This window comes from Perca fluviatilis, chromosome 8 (assembly GCF_010015445.1).
Source record: "Perca fluviatilis chromosome 8, GENO_Pfluv_1.0, whole genome shotgun sequence".
Classification (NCBI taxonomy): domain Eukaryota; kingdom Metazoa; phylum Chordata; class Actinopteri; order Perciformes; family Percidae; genus Perca; species Perca fluviatilis.
Window position 1 is genome coordinate 8718080 of NC_053119.1, and position 16201 is coordinate 8734280.

The 16201-nt window shown below is 40.4% G+C and overlaps 1 protein-coding gene across 7 annotated transcripts in view; it reads left to right on the top strand.

Annotated features, from left to right (window-relative positions):
* Positions 1-911: 911 nt before the first annotated feature.
* mgat4c (mgat4 family member C) overlaps positions 912-16201 on the top strand; it is a 115826-nt gene continuing 100536 nt past the window's right edge. For 3 of the 7 annotated variants that reach the window (XM_039807528.1, XM_039807530.1, XM_039807531.1), the window contains exon 1: positions 912-1404. The gene's annotated coding sequence lies outside the window, so the exon portion shown is untranslated. Of the gene's footprint in view, positions 1405-14879; positions 15118-16201 lie in introns of those variants that run through there. The other 4 variants (XM_039807533.1, XM_039807534.1, XM_039807529.1 and 1 more) reach the window with 2 other exon arrangements.

The window sequence follows — 16201 nt, forward strand, 5'->3', positions numbered from 1 at the left end:
TTTGCAGCACTTCGCCGAACCAGATGCGTTGTCCATTAATGCAGTACAGTCTATGGTTCTATGGGTCTACACAACATTACACATTTTTTTCTACATCATATTTTGGAGCATCTAATCTATAACAGTGCATCATGTTTTTTAAGATTCATATGAAGTTTTGTATCTAAAATCTGTATCTGCAAAGTAGGCTGACTAACCATGGAAGCAAATAAATGAAGCAAAATGTACAATATTTGCCTCTGAGATAGTATAAAGAGTACAAAGTGGCATAAACAGAAAACTTAATCACCTTCCAACACTGGTTTTGTATCACTTTTATTATATTTGATTGCATTTTGTGTTTTATTTACCAGAAACCTGTAGTCTCATTGAGATAGAATATAACTTTCTCAGAACAGAAATACGAACCAAAAGAAAAATGGCAGAGGATGGGGCTTCCTAATCTGGGGGTCCAGGGTCTTGGAGAGGTTTCGAGGTCACTGCCATGAAGGTTGGTTCAATTTCGCTCTCCCCGTTATCTCCCTTTCGACAGTAAAGGCAACAAAAAGCCTTTGACAGGCTCCGTGGGTTGAAACCTCGATTAAGTCCCCCAGACCTCTATTAGATCTGGATTGATTTTTAGACATGAAAGTTTGGGCAGTTATCTTCTAACTTTATAGAATGTGTCAGTGACTTCCTCCAAACCCAGAGAATCCTAACACATATACAGGGCTTCTAAACTAATTGCTTTTTTTTTTCTTTTAATCTCCTCCCAGAGGGGGGCCTTGGACAAATGTGCACCCCTTTTGGAGCAGAAATGGGTTCCCCTAAAATCTTATCAACGCCCCTGGGTTTGTGGGTTTTTACACCCCTGTATCTTCGGTTGTATTTTAAATAGGATGCACTTTGTCTTGTGACAGGTGAATTCAGGGATGTGACCGTGCGTGCCACGCATGCACCGCTGGAGCGCACGACTCCAGTCGCACCGCCCTCCTGTCCGCCTGCCGCCGGGGAAGAGCAAAAGAAAGAGCAGACCGGAGCGCAACATCAACATCAACAGCCACGGGACCATAGAAGGGATGTGGCCGCAATCTCGACAGCTGGAGGTGCGTGAAATTCTCAAAGTTTGTCTTCTGTGAGAGCTGAAGACAAAGAACATCTAAACGCGAGAGGGAAGGAAACTAATCGCGCGGAGGTGCATCAGCCACTGCAGAAATCTCCAGCGGTGCCTGTCCGCCTGCTTTCCTGCCCGGACTCTGGCGTTCCGAGATCGCGAAGCGCGTCGGGGTGCCCGTACCGATCCAAATTCAGCGAGTCTAACAGGAGACAAGATAGAGAGAGAAAGGAAGAGAAAGCAGCCCACTTCTTCAGATACCACCCCCCTTCGCTGACACCTGCGTATGGACCCCCCGCATTGTCTGGATGGTGAGTGATGATTCTGTGATGTTGGCATGTTTGACATCGAGTAGGCCACGTGTGTACCGGCACGCTTGTTCTGGTTCTTATCAAAGCTCTGCAGCGTGTCACCGAGATGGAACCCAGGTCAGAACTTTACAGCCTCCCTCACCGCACATATGGCGTCACAGCATGTGTGTCCGATAACATCAGACACGCAATAAGTCACACTCCGAGAGCATGCATCCAATTTCTATCCAAACACAACAACTCGGCAAAATCAGAGGGAAGAGTCCAGATCTTTAACTATGTCTTTAAGCACAGTATAGCTCCACTGAAGAAACATAAACAGCAGGAAGCATTGCTTATCTAAATTAAATCTTTGCCTAATGGATCAAAGCCAAATAAATAGCCTACATGGAGGTCACAGTGTCAATGTTATAGCATATATATATATATATATATATATATATATATATATATATATATATATATATATATATGTTATGTATATATTCAAATTCTTAGTAATTACATAATTAACTTTAGGTGTTGATGGAGGTGCATATCACAGGGTCAACCACCAATTCTGTTTGTAGCAGACAAGCTGCTCCACACAAAAAAATGTATGCTCTATTTTGAAAAATACCTTCCACAGCAATGTAAGTGCGTAATCACTTATCACATGTAGTTCTTGGTTTTAGTTTTTATATATATATATATACACAGTATATATATTTTATATTTGATGAACTAATTTGGACCATTGGTTGGACCAAACAAGCAATTTGGCACCTTGGGCTATCATTCCTTACTGACTGACTAAAAAAGTAAATGTTTAATTGAAAAAACCTTCAATTAAGAAAGGAACTAAATGTTCATCAGTTGCAACTCTACGGTAAGCCACAACAGCATGTATCTCACAAACATAAAATAACTTGCCTTGTCGAGGCCATCCTCAGTGACTGGCTGCCTCCAGTTTAGTCTAAAATATCACAATTGCAGCTGTTAGAAAAGAGCAACACATCTGAACAGCAACTAGTCAGAAACAGAATCACATTGCAGTGTTTAAGATGTTTTTTTTGACCCGGTGCAGCTTCTTTGATACCGCCATTTCCACATTATGGAAACATGAAAAGAATAGCTGAAATGATTTTACCTTTATGAACGCTGAATGGAAACTGTTAACAGTAACACATCAGCAAAAGGCACGCATTGTACTTAGAGTCGCCAAAGAATTGCATCATCTGGCGAAGCGGCTCATGTCCTGCGGTGCGAATGACAGCTCCATGGCTCATCTGAAAGGCCTGTAGCAAAACAGCAGCTCATTACAAGCGCAGCGGCTCGGGCTTCCTCTGGCAGGAGGCTGCTGGCTCATTAGGGGTCACAGAGGGTCGAGTTCCCCCCTGAGCCTCAGCTTGTTACCAGAGCACTCTGTGAAACCACTGTTAATTGGAATGAATTCATTTTCACTGACAGATTTAAGAAGTACGCAAGCCAGCAAAACTATCTCCGTACTGTCAAAAACTGACTCGTCCTGATTATGTTTTAGTTTGAAAATGTATTTTGTATAACAGCGGTGAGGCCTTGAATTCGACACACAGTGGATCCCCACAATAGAAAAACAGATGGGACACCTCATCAGTAGGGCTGGTTTAAAATGGTTCGATTGGGTACAGATACCAATACCGTGACTTTGATACCGGTTCCTAAACGAGACTTTTTCCGATACCAATTTTATGAAACAAAAATAAATTACAACATTACACATCACAGAACAAATCTTTTTATTTATTTTTCAGCTCCTACTACCTGAGCCCCGTCTCTGTGTAACGTAGAGTTTTTCCTGCGTGTCTCTGCAACATGTAACGTTAGACCCTCACAATCACAAGCATTTTTAGATCTTAGAGCTTATTGGCTCACTGATGATGATGAGATTTACTCCTTAGGTATTGAAATTGGGTACTGAATATTTTCGATACTCGATGCTTTAGAGGCAATTCGGTCGGTGCCTAAAAAGTATTGAATTCGGTACCCAGTGCTAGTCATCAGTGTCATTAAGAAACACAGTTATGCTTCCTGTCTGCAGAATACACTGCTCCAGCCTGCCCCTGATCTTTAGTTCTTGACTTAAAGAGGTTTGTGGGGTAGAAAATTCTCGATTACGCAATGTGAAATATTGCGATCCATAACAAAAATAGGCACCAGCCTTCTGGGGTTATATAGTTCTGTATAGCAGTATGGGAGTCCATTAAAGTGCCCAATCCAAAAAATACTGGATATGGATTTTTTTAATTAAATCTATATGGATATGTTCTTGGAATAAGAACATAACAAAAAAAAGATTAGATTGTTGGGGTTGCAAAGAATGTAACTAATCAATTTACTAACAGCAATAATTCTAAGCCAAATATCGATGCCAAACACGCACTAATATGGCTTTTAGGGGGGCTGAGGTCTCTCTGAGCCCTGGTAAAGACATGATCCCTTACTGGCTTCCGATCTGTACGGTGTTCATCTGAACACTAGATGGAGGTCCCATTTCTGGTAATTCGACCTCAGTTCTCAGCAGTGGTGGGCAAGAATTTTTGCCACTGGACCATCTGTTTACCTGCTGATTCATTTTTATGTTGCGAAGAAAGAAGATATTAGCTATACTGCATATGACCATCGCATATTTGTATGTTGTTGAGAAGTTACTGCCTTGTCAGACCATCCTCAACCAGAAAACGACCATATAAGTCGATATTGCAAGCATCTTATAGCAACCTATATTTACGTTTGTTGTTAGTCTCTAGTGGTCGTAGTAAGTATCGCGGGAGCAAACGAGTAAGTGAGGTGACAAAGTATAAGAGTGCCAAATTCGGCATGAGGAGGTAGGTTGGAGTTCAGGGTTTGTGTCCCATGTAAAACAAAATTACAAAATTAAAATAAACCAACCTTTACGGACTTAAGTTGTAGTTTTACGTGACTCGTTTTAAGCCAATCCGTGATCTTTTCCTAAATCTAAGTATTTTTGTTGCCTAAACTTAACTACATATGTTTCAAAATGGCAACTACACATTTTAAAACAGTTTAAAATTGCAACCGTCACGTGTTACGGTCAAGTGTTTTAAAGCTGCCATTGTATCACGGCATGCTCATATATATGTCTGTTTTGGAAGTCATTGGCAGTCAACCCATTCTGTCGTTTAGGTATGGGGATGTGTTGGCCTTGTTGTCTCTTACCAAAACAAAAGAATTGGCTGTTTGTACATTAATGGAATACGAGCTCCTGCCTTCTGGCAGAAGGTATAGAATCCCTAAAACTAAATTGAACCATTTTAAATACTCCTTTGTACCAGTCTCCATCAAAATTTTAAATCTAAATTTTAAATAGATTGTACGATTTGTAATAGGCCTGAGAATTGTGCATTAACCCGGTGTTCTGCATTTTTTTTTTATGTATGTATATAGCCTATGTGTATGTTTTTTTAGCTGTTATTAGTATTTTTACGTGTATCTATTGTCTGTAATGGCAGCTACTACTATGCACTATGCACTTTTGAGTCCATGACAAATTTCCCCTAGGGGACAATAAAGTATATTCTATTCTATTCTATTAAGCAAACCATGATCTTTAACACATGGAAGCTATGATTAAATATTACAGGCAAATATTACACACATTCACATATGAATTCCACGCTTCAGAGATGTGAGCCAAAAAAAACAAAAAGCCGACCAGGTGTGTAAAGACAGTGCAGACGTGAGTCCAGTGGACACTGACACATTGAGTAGAATCACAACTGCTCCTTATGTCCACTCTTTGGACATTAGAGGTTATGCTGTGCTGTGTAGCTGTGGTAATACTGGACAGATTCCAGCTGTGAATAGTGGTGTGAAGCAGAAGCCTGGCTGGTGCTGAAAAAGGGCCTGTGTATTGAATCTCTCCCAGCTAAAGAAATGACTAGACTTCTCAAATAAAATGAGTCATGCTTTTGCATTCATTTATGCTGTACAAGTAATTTAAATAAAGTCATTTTTTCTCAAAAGGAAGGTTTCCATTGACCCTGTGTGATCAGGCAGAACATAAAGCTAAAGAACTCTAATTTCTCTTACTTTTTGGATGGAATTGTGAGCAGGCTGTGTTTCTGTTGCCTTGTTACAGTTAATGCAGACATTTTACGAACATCCTAGGAAGACGTTTATGCTATGTCATTTCTTCTAAAATCATATTTATCTTCCAAACTTTGTCAGTAGAGTTTTATATCTTCACTCTCACTCCTTTTTTTCCCAAAAGAGCTAAAGAGAATCAGTTTCACGTGTGTGTGTGTACAACATAATATAATCATTGGAACTGCATTTGTAAATGCTGAAACAATATCTCCCTATCAGCAGGTTGTTTCCAGTTGTTTATACAAAAAAATCTGAAATGAAGACTCAAGTTGAATTACCGCAGTGAGAAATGACATTTCTCACAGTGCGAGATGCACTGAACTTGTTTCGCTGCTTTGAGGCACTGACGATTGCAACAGCATCCACTCAGGTAGTCCCAGCAGCCGCTCACTTGATCTCACTTTTTTTCCCGTGAAAGGTTAGACAAATGCCACAAATAATTGTCGGTCTGCCTCTTGACCGTACTCTCGTCCCCAGTGTCTTACCATGTTGATTATCTGAGGTAGTGCAGGTCATGATTGCCTGGGCAGCTGGAAACTTATCGGGCAGCCACTGAGCATCGCTGTGACACAGAGGAAGTGAGGCGTAAGCGTCGTAGAATGAAAGTCGCTTCGTGTTCAGCCCCTGTGAGGAGAAATCTTAATGCCATCGCTGAGTGGATGACTGTCAAGTGTGTGACTGACTTTCTGCCCGGCGGAATGAGTGAAAGAATGGACCGTACTTACAGTATGCTTAGCACCAATGCCAAGTTTGAGGACGAGGAAGGAGTTGAAACACTTTAGGCATGAATCCAGACTGTTTATTCATACACTCGGCGATGCATTGATGTTGCCGTCAAGTGCTTAGCTGGTTCAGTGAGCATCGTGCAAAGCTTGAATATCATGTTTATAAAGAGAGGGGAGAGAAAGGGGTTCTCAGGCTTTGGGTATAATATTCACTCCCATATGCTCAACATAATGTATGCTTCCACTTCAGGAAGACAGAATCAGTTGAAGTCAGCCACCCAGCGTGTTTTAATCAAGTTCACCTTATATGTCAGCATCTGTTGTTGAAGTTTGTGTAGTTACTTTTACAACCTGAACTTTTTTAATTTTTTTTTATGAAGAGCTAGATCCTGAGCATCCAACAGAAACTCATCATTCGTTGAGTCAGTCTGTAGGGAACATAATGTCTTGCGGATTTTACCAAAAGTCCACTTTCTTCCAATTTTACCTCCATTTTCACTTAATTAAGCCATTTACAATTGAAGGTGCATTACTGTAAGTAACATAACGCTGTAGTCAACCTCTAATAGCAGCCAACAACTCTGTCAGCCCCCGCAGATGTATTCATTGTGTGCAAAAGGACAGCAAGAATCTTACTCACATACTCTAAGTGGATACTTTTTTCTTTGTTGTTTGTTATGTATGAAACTGTCATTTTCATTTCAGCATTCTACACCGTATGAAGTAAAGTTAGTAATGGTCAGGTGAATGTAAAGTTGCTTACTTAGTGTTCTTTTCAGCATAAGTTTGATTCTTTAATACTTGTGAGAGTTTAACCATTTTCATTTGTTGCTTTGAATGTAGTCTCTCATTGCCAGACCTATAGTATATATAAAGTATAGTATAGCACATAGACCCTTATCCTAGCAATGTACATCCACCACACTACTTTGACTGTATCTAATAATTAACTACTAATAGTGGCTCTACTACACAGTGATAAAACAGAAATTTTGGAGGTTGTGGGGGAGACACAGAGACTTTATTAGGCTATAACAAAGAAAAAACTCACAACTTACTGAGAAATTGTGGCTTGTTTTTACACAACTAATTTGTAATTTTGTAGAAAAACAACACTATTCAAACTTTTCTCCTACATCCCTTAGTCAGAAATATATAATATATATGTGTCTGACATGGAGGACAAACCTGCCTCACAAATGTGTGTGAACGGGAAGGGCAGTAAAGTCCATCCATGCATGTTGATGGACAGAAGGGATACTCAGCTTTAATGCTCGACAGAAAAGATGAGAGAGTCCGCTGAACTGCATGTGCTGGCATGGCAATTACGCATAGGCGAACAAAACAATGTGGAAAAGCAGCCTATTAGCCATCATACATGAATAACAGCCTGCACATGCACTCACCACGGCAGAGCTGCTCACACAATTCAAAATTACACATAACATGATTTAAATTTGCTGTTTTGTGCTTTTTTCTTATGTCATCAGCATTAGAAATATTTTTTTTTAAACCAGTCCAAACTCACATTGCGTTGCTTCTAGAGGAGCTCATGTCTTGTTTAGGGGAGCGTACCCCCTAGCTCCTAGAACAGTCTATGTTCGAAACAGTTCCCTATCACGGAAATAGTACACTATATAATGTGTTTGTCATTTTGGTGTTTGAATTCTCCACAGTTAAAAAAAAAAAAAATAATTAAATTCATTCACCATATAGTCCATCTTAAAATACCCACAAGGCACAGCTAATTTGAGTGCACATATGATGTTTACTTCCGTACAGTATACCACAATGCAAAAAGTGTTTTCCCGGAGGAGAAGAAGAAGCAGCTGCACCCGCGAAAACTGAAAAGGAAAAATGGAGCAGGCTTTCGTTTCTAAACAGTGGAAATGTAACAGGCAACATATATACGGCCTTTTACTCTCCTCCTGTGTGCTCGGTTTGTTTCAGGGATGTATTAGAAGTATTTTAGTTTCGCTTTGTTTACATGATGCTGGGCGCGCCCGCCTCCGTCACACAAACAACGGGCGATTTCGGACACTTTAAGTGAGTGTCCGAAATCTCGTTTGGTCGTTCCCTCTATAGTTCACTATTTAAAAAACACTATATAGGGAATAGTGAGTGAGGGAATGAGGGAACGGTTTCGACCACAGCTTATGTCAACTGTTCATGTGAACCTCTGGAACAGTCATACAGTACGTGTCGTTTTGGCAGTCTTCAGAAATTGACCTATATAGTCGCGGAGGTATGAGGATGTGTTGACATTAGAGCCATTTTGGCCATTAGAATAAAAGCAGGCCCAGTATGACAATAGATGGAGCTGTAGCTGTTGGAGGTATTTCAATCTGCTGCACTTCCTCTCATGATTCATCTATGTTTTAAAGGGTAACCACTGTTTTTTTCAACCATATTTTCCTATGTTTTTGTGTCTAAGTGACTGATGGGAACAACAGTCTTTTTGTTCCCATCAGTCTGACAAGCTCAGATTATTATTCTAAGTCTCTGACAACTTTATGGAAAGGATTTCTAAGGAGGTCAACCTTTCTGTTAAAGAGTAAGATCCTTTTTTAAACATCTGCGAAATTGCATTCGCTAAACCCACCAGACTCCATGTAAATAAACAGTCATTTTAGTATCGTAAAATACAGTTCATTCAAAGTCGACAGAAACTAAATAAAAATACGAAAAGCCGTTTTGGGTCGTCTTTCCACTTTTCCAACTATCACAACTCTAGTTTTGGTTGAAATAATCACATAGTTTACCGATTCACATGTGAAAATATATTGTCTCTAGACACACTAAAAGTATTACTTTTTTAAATGGAGTCTGGTGGGTTTAGCACTAGCGACATCAGAGCTGTTTCTGGTTAAACAGAAAGGTCACAAAGAGGTTTTAAATGTCTATATGTGAAGGGATCCTTTCCATAATGTTGTCAGACACTTAGAATATTAATCTGAGCCTGTCAGTGGCAAAACCAGCACGTCTGTGAAGGTAAATACAAGCTGGACAATTGCCCTATTAACTTACATTGTATCATGTTTTGCTGCTGCCGACTGCAGTGATCTTGCTTAATACTGGACCAATGTCAAAGATTGTTGTTTCCAGGTTGAAAAAAACGGTAGTTACCCTTTAACAATTGCCTTTTACCTCCAGTGTTTGATATGGCTCCTCATTTTGACTTCCTTTGAGAGGGGTTCAAAAACACATTCACAGCATTTTCAGGGGGAATTCTTTGTACCAATAGCTGAAAAAGATAAGCTTTACCACTCTCTTCCAGTGCCTCACATATGTGTGAACCTAATGTGTTGTGAAGCTTTAGTTCAGCTGTCAGACAGCAGATTGTAGGCCATTCGTACGGTGATTCATTCAACACTGAGTAGTTCATTCATATTGTAGCTGGACAAAAGCCAAAAACAACTACTCAACGGGCTGCCTCAGTGAAGTCAAGAAGTTTGTCATCATGATTTGGGCTGATTGTTATGCCAATGTATTATTTAGAGTGGTTCTCCCCTGGCTGCTTGTATCACCTCTCCATGTCTGTCAATTATTAAATCTGTAGTCGAAGTGTGAACCTGCAGTATTATATGAATGCCACGAAGAATGAAATTGTTTTTCTTCTACAAATGTTAAGCCTTGCACTCAAAAAATTTACTATGTAAAACAAAAATGGAAGTGTTATCATCCAAATTTACTATTTAAAATTACACTTTTAGATTTTGTCAGAATATAACAACATAATGCGTCATATTTTACAAGCTGAACAAGTAAATAATTACAGTCAAATAAATGTAGTCCAGTCTTTCATCTGATTTAATAACATAAAGTGGAAATATTTCAAAACTAGAGAGCTTTAATAAATATGTTACCACCGTTAAAATACGGTACAGGTGAGGTCATATAGATGACATTCCAGTAGCCTGATCAACGAGATATATTCGTAAAACTCAACCAAGTAACATTCAGAGACAGAATGAGAGTAAACTGTTAGAGCACTGAGCTATAAAAGGGTTCAAATGAGAACACTCAGTTCAACAAAACTGCTGTCCATAACAGGGAAAAAGTTGCTTATACAAGTGACAACATTAAGTCTGCTTGTGTTTTGAAGTGGAATAATCTTACACTCACTGAAGTGCGCTTTGCCTGCTTCATCTTCCATTTCTATGGCCATTTTCCCTCAGCGTCTCACCCTCCGCTGCTCATTTAGCATAATGTGACTTTTTGCCCATTAGTAGCCAAGAAGGGCTGTACTCACACAGATTATGGAGTTCAGATATACTTCTGTTCTTAAGGTTTTAGCCAAAGTACAAAAAAAGTATTTTTCAACCAGCCAAAGTGGAATCTACCCATGTAGACAGTTTGTTTTTTTGTGCTGAGGCTTTGAGATCTCTGCTTTTCCCCCCATACAAAAGACTCGAGAGTGACAGTTTTCATTTAGTTTTCTATTTTTCAGAGCTTTGAGGAGAACAAACGAAAATGATTGGTGTGGAGACGGAAATTTCAGAGGAGAATACCTCAAAGTCCTTCTGGCACATACAACTAAATCAGTTTGCATTGCTTGATATGTACCACTAAATTAGAACGGTTTCTCTCCTGATATCGATAATGATATCTTAACTCAGCGTATCAGGGCCCACGTTTAAAAATCTGTATACCAAACTATGTGGAATGCATTGGGATAATTTTTAAGTGAAGTAATGTGAAGGACAGGGATTTTTGTGGGGCTGAAAGCGGTCTGCTGTGACTCATGCTAATAGTTTAAATACAGAGTTTTACAATGATATTGATGGAGAAACCGTTTTAAATGTGGGTTGTTTACGTCCGGCTGATACCAGATCTGCATAATGACATCAGTATCGGCACGTTACTGATCCAGCGAATTGAGGTTCTTTTGGTATTTGTAACAATTCCACAAAAAGCCAGTCAAATATATATTTTGTATATATTTAAAATCAGGGGTTGAATGATGGTCGTCATCAAATGACACGTGGACCTACTGTACATGATTATGGTGGTCACATAATCCACAGGAAATTAATCAACCGTTATTTAATAAGCAATCAATCATTTATGTCAATCATCAAGCGTTACCATTTTCTGACATTTCATAGGCCAAGCCATAAATCATTTGCTCACTCAAAGAGTCGTCATACTTGTACCTTTTTATCATACTTTTTCAAATTCCATACAGGAGGAGGACCGAGCCATTACCTACCGTACATTAGAGTTGTGAGAGTCTTCTTGTTGTCTGTAATTAGCACTGTAGAGATGATAATGGGAGCTAATGGATTGCTAGACAGCAGCACCAAAGTGCCAAAGAATCAAAGGAAGACAGTGAATTCCCTTATGCAATGACAGTGAAATAAAGACCAAAGGCAAGCTGTGTTTGTTTGGAGAATGGCATGGACTGGAGGGCGGATTGAAATAGGTTACGTAATCATGCCATATTGCCATTTTTTTTTAACATGCACACCAGCTGTTGATGAAGGCACGAAGCAGCTTTGATCAGCAAGAGGAGGTGTGCTAAGGTTGACGCTGCAGATGTGGACCTGAAGGCGACCAAGGCTGCTTGATTTATTCATTAATTTTACATTAAGGAGTTACTTTACTTTCTGAAGTTTCTGCTTGGGAAATAAAGAAAAGTCATGATATTAAAGTTATATTGGAGGTTTCTCTTTAACTTTAGTCGTGATTGTCGAGGAACGGTTTCCTTTATGTGGGCTGGCTCATTCTTTTAATAATCTGATCATGTGATTTGTATACAAATCCCACCAGTTTGTGCAGGTGGTAAATGTAGAACGACAGAGCGCTGTACAAAGCAGTACATCAAACTCTAACAGACTCCAGTAAACAATGAAACCTTCATGAATAATTGCTTCCAATTGTTCCCCCTGATGGAGGCACCAGGATTACCAATGAACAGCTGAATATGAGGCTGTCTTCGCTGATATTTACTCCCCTACGGTCCCACGGTTAACAGCTCAGTAAGCTGTTAAATTCTGCTCACTGGAAACTCAGATTGACAAAAGTGCAAACTCCAAAAAGTCAGCATTTGTACAAGGCGCCTTGGGAAAGGAAACTCAAATAGCACAGTTGATGCACCTGCGACTGAAGATGTTCATTGTCGTCACTAATTTATCACTGGGATTTCAGGCAACACAGGTGCTCAGACAGTATATACGGGTCAGTACTGCTAGAGGAGCTGATTCACTGGATGTCTGGAGCTCAGTCACAGAAAACACCGTCAAAAGTTGACACTTTGAAAAGGTTTGCACATACATAAAAAATTGTCTAAATAGTAACTATTGCTATTAAACACATAGACTGTAAAAATAATGGACGAAGCTTCTGGGTCTGAAAAGTGAAGCCAATGCAGAAGTGCCTTAAACCTGCATTCTATATAATTTCCAGCATGGGGCGACTCCACTGGTAGCAAGAAAGAACGAAGTTTGTTTCTATAGAAGTCTATGAAAAGAATTACCCTACTTCTCACTCGACTTATTACCTCATTAAACATTTCTCGTAATGAGTTAAAGGTCTTAAGTCTTCTTCAATACAGCATGATGTTCATTTAGTAAATTATGGTCCCATTTATTTTTAAAATAGATGATAAAGCAGGGGATGCTTTAGGGCGTGGCTACACGCCACCCTGTCAATCAGGACAGAGGCTTAGCAATGCTAACCATGGCCCTGTGTACATTAAAATAGCCGTGAACCTTGTTTTGGTTGCTGTCTATGTTTTCGTCTTAAAGTTTGACCCTCTCACTGTGTGTTTTCACTTCATCAAAGTTATTTGGAACATCTTGGTCAGCTAAAAATGTCTCGTTCAGCGTTCGATAGCACCTTGCCAACCAAGGCTAGGTAACTAGCGCTAGCCTTAGCTGCAAATTTAAGGGAAAGTGTTTTCAGGTTAATTTTGCTTGAAACTCTAAAAAGTAGCTGAGCAAAAGTTCAATCAGGAAGACTCCCTTTTACTCACTCATTTATTAAATATCAGTTTTAGTTTAAACTAGCAGTTTTACTTTACTTTTTAAAAATTCAATATTTCATTTAGATGAGGAAGAATGTTCCATTCCTTCATTCAAAAGTTGCTTAGACTCACTTCAAACTTTACTGTTTTACATGCCTATACGTTTTAAACATTAAAAACTGATTGCAAATATAGCCGGTTGCATTCTTTGATCCCTTCCCACTTGCAGCAGTTTGAATTAGGTATATAGGTATATAATTAGGTATTTTTTTGTCTCATTTATTATAAATAGTGTTGCCTGCCTGCGCTGAGGCTCACTCAATGCACTGTGTTTTTGACAGTGGGCTTGATGTGGAGAAAATGGCACTGGTATTGGCTCGAGCACGATATGCCAGGAGTTATCCAACCTACTGTGACAAGCCTTCTACAGAAGGGAATCAAGTCACTGCTGTCTGTCAACCAAGAACTGGACTCTGCATCACTAGTATTCGGTGAGATTACAAATGATTTAGCTAAGCTGCCTCTGGTTATAAAGCTTCATGACATCAGAGATTTGGGTCTTAACATTTAGGAGTTGGCTCTAAATTGTCACAGATTCAGGACAGCAAACCAGATTTACATTGCAGCAGAGGAGTTCTTTCCTGATGCCACTTACGGAAAACTGTCTGGCTTTCTTCTCGGAGGGGAACTAAAACCTAAAACAAATAAATATATATATATATATATGTCTAAACATAATAAAATAATCTGTGATGATAAAAGACAGGACAAGAGCAGCAGCAGCATCAGTAAAACTTGGCACTTTTAGTATCTAAAGATAGGAAGCTTGTTTTAAAGATCTAATAACTCAGAAATTTCAAGCTTCCATTGTGCTTATTCTCAAGCCAAAACACAAGCATTACTATTATTTAAATATTTTCATGGTGATGCATTACCTTGACACAAGAGCGTTTGGCCGGATCTCTGCTCTATTTAAGTAGCTTACACGTCTATTTTGCACAAATATGACTTTGCTGTTTGTGCCAGTTCCAGGCCACGCAGCTCGAGCTGTACCGGAGACCTGTTGATGTTGTCACATTTTCGTAGTCGCTGAGAGATGATCAATAAATGTCAAACATTACTTCATATCCTGTTATTTTCGACCTCTACTCCTAGATACACACACGTACTCAACATCAGCAGGGTGTCGCAGATTAATTCTGCAGCTTCTGCGAGTTCCATTTCTTCAGGTACACATCTGCCATCACCCTTAAATTAAGCTCATGAATTATTGAAGTCTGTCCCGCTGCTCCGACCCTAAACTGTAATTAGTTTTACCCAACACTTCTCATCGGGATACACTTTGCGAACTGGGGAGGGTGGGGGGGTGGGGGGTGTTTAGGGTCGAGGGAGTGGGAATACATTGTTCCTTTAAGACAGGAAAACTGAAAAAAAGTGGAAGAGAGCAGGGTGGAAAGAACCAATGAGAAAGCAGTTTTGCAGACACTGTTAGTGGCACCTTGGCAAGGAGAGTTGTGCTTTGGGGGATAAGGGGGTGGGGGGGTGGCGGGTAGGGTTGGGTGGGGGTGGGGGGTGTTCTTGAGAGAGTCGGCGAACGAACGAGAGAGTGAAGAGGAGGGGGGAAAGAGAAAGAGAGAGGGAGAGAAAAAGACATCATCCATGCGAGGGAGTGGGAATACAAAAAAGAAAAAAATACATGCTCATCGCCAGGCTACTCACTGCCTTTACAATGAGTGTTTATCCCACTTTTCTGAGAGCCAATTATCTGCTCCCGCATGAGTCAAGGAGATGATTTAGACTGGTGGCGTGCACAGAGCACCAGGAGAGCTCCCTCGCGATACTCGCACCGTAAAAAGGACTCAGTGCAAGGATGCGTTTACATGCTTTAGACAGGTGAGTGTGCGTTTTTTTTTGTTTTTTTTTCATGACGGTGCTTCTGTGAGAAGCAAACGCTTTCCTTCTCCAGTCTTCTCCTGACTTGTGCTCTCCACATGCTTCTCCATACGTGTTTATTTCCAGGCTGATGTCTTGGTGGGGCTGCGTTTATCTCTCGTGCTGTTTCTCTCCTCCCTTTCAAATTAAAATCCCCACTTGGCCGCTTTTGCCGTGGCGTCTTCTGCTTCTGCTCTTCCATCTTTCTTTCCTTCTTATTTTGCCACTGACAGTGAGACATGCCACCATGTCTGATCCAGACAAAATAACTCATTTCAGACACACAGTGCTTTCCACGCTGCAGCAGTTCACCTGCTGAGCCGGGCTGCAGTTTGCAACGTTTTCTTTGAGCCAAGTTCCTAGAGTCTCAGCAGTTGTGTTTTCTGTTCATCACACCAACTGATGTTTCTCATAATTAGTCTGGCATTTAGCTCTTTCAACATGGATGCATATATACAAACTATATTCATGTTTGCTGAGTGTTATTTTACTGAGGTGTCTTCCCATCCTTACAACTCTTCTGTCTTCCTTACTTGTGCTCCCACTGGCTTTTTTTTTCAAACAGGGAGAACTTCATTTCACTTTTTTAGGAAAAGCACTCCCTGCGCTCAGAGCAGAGGTTACCAAACAGGTAAACCTCGGCTGTCCCGTTTGAGTGCTTTAGCGATTGCATGAATAGCCTGCCCGGCCCGCTTGGCTCTATTTCATACTATTGTCTGCTCGCGGTGATTAACTGCCTGCGCTTGTGGCTCGGGTGATTTCTGCTTTTGTGTTGAGAGCTCGGCTGCAGCCGGCAGACGGGACTGTGCGAATGGGGCGGCTGCCAGGATTGGAGGGTCAGCTGATCGGCTCTGAGGTGCGGGAGATTTATGGCCCCCCAGAACAAAGCTGTGTCTGCTGAGGGACCATAAACCATAAATCAGGGGGAAGTGGGTCGGATCGGGTCAGTGCTCATCTGCTCACTGCAGATCTGCTCTCTCTCTCTCTCTTTTTTTTTTTTTTTTACCCTTTTTCGCACCTGACTATGTGACACTTTAAGTGACTT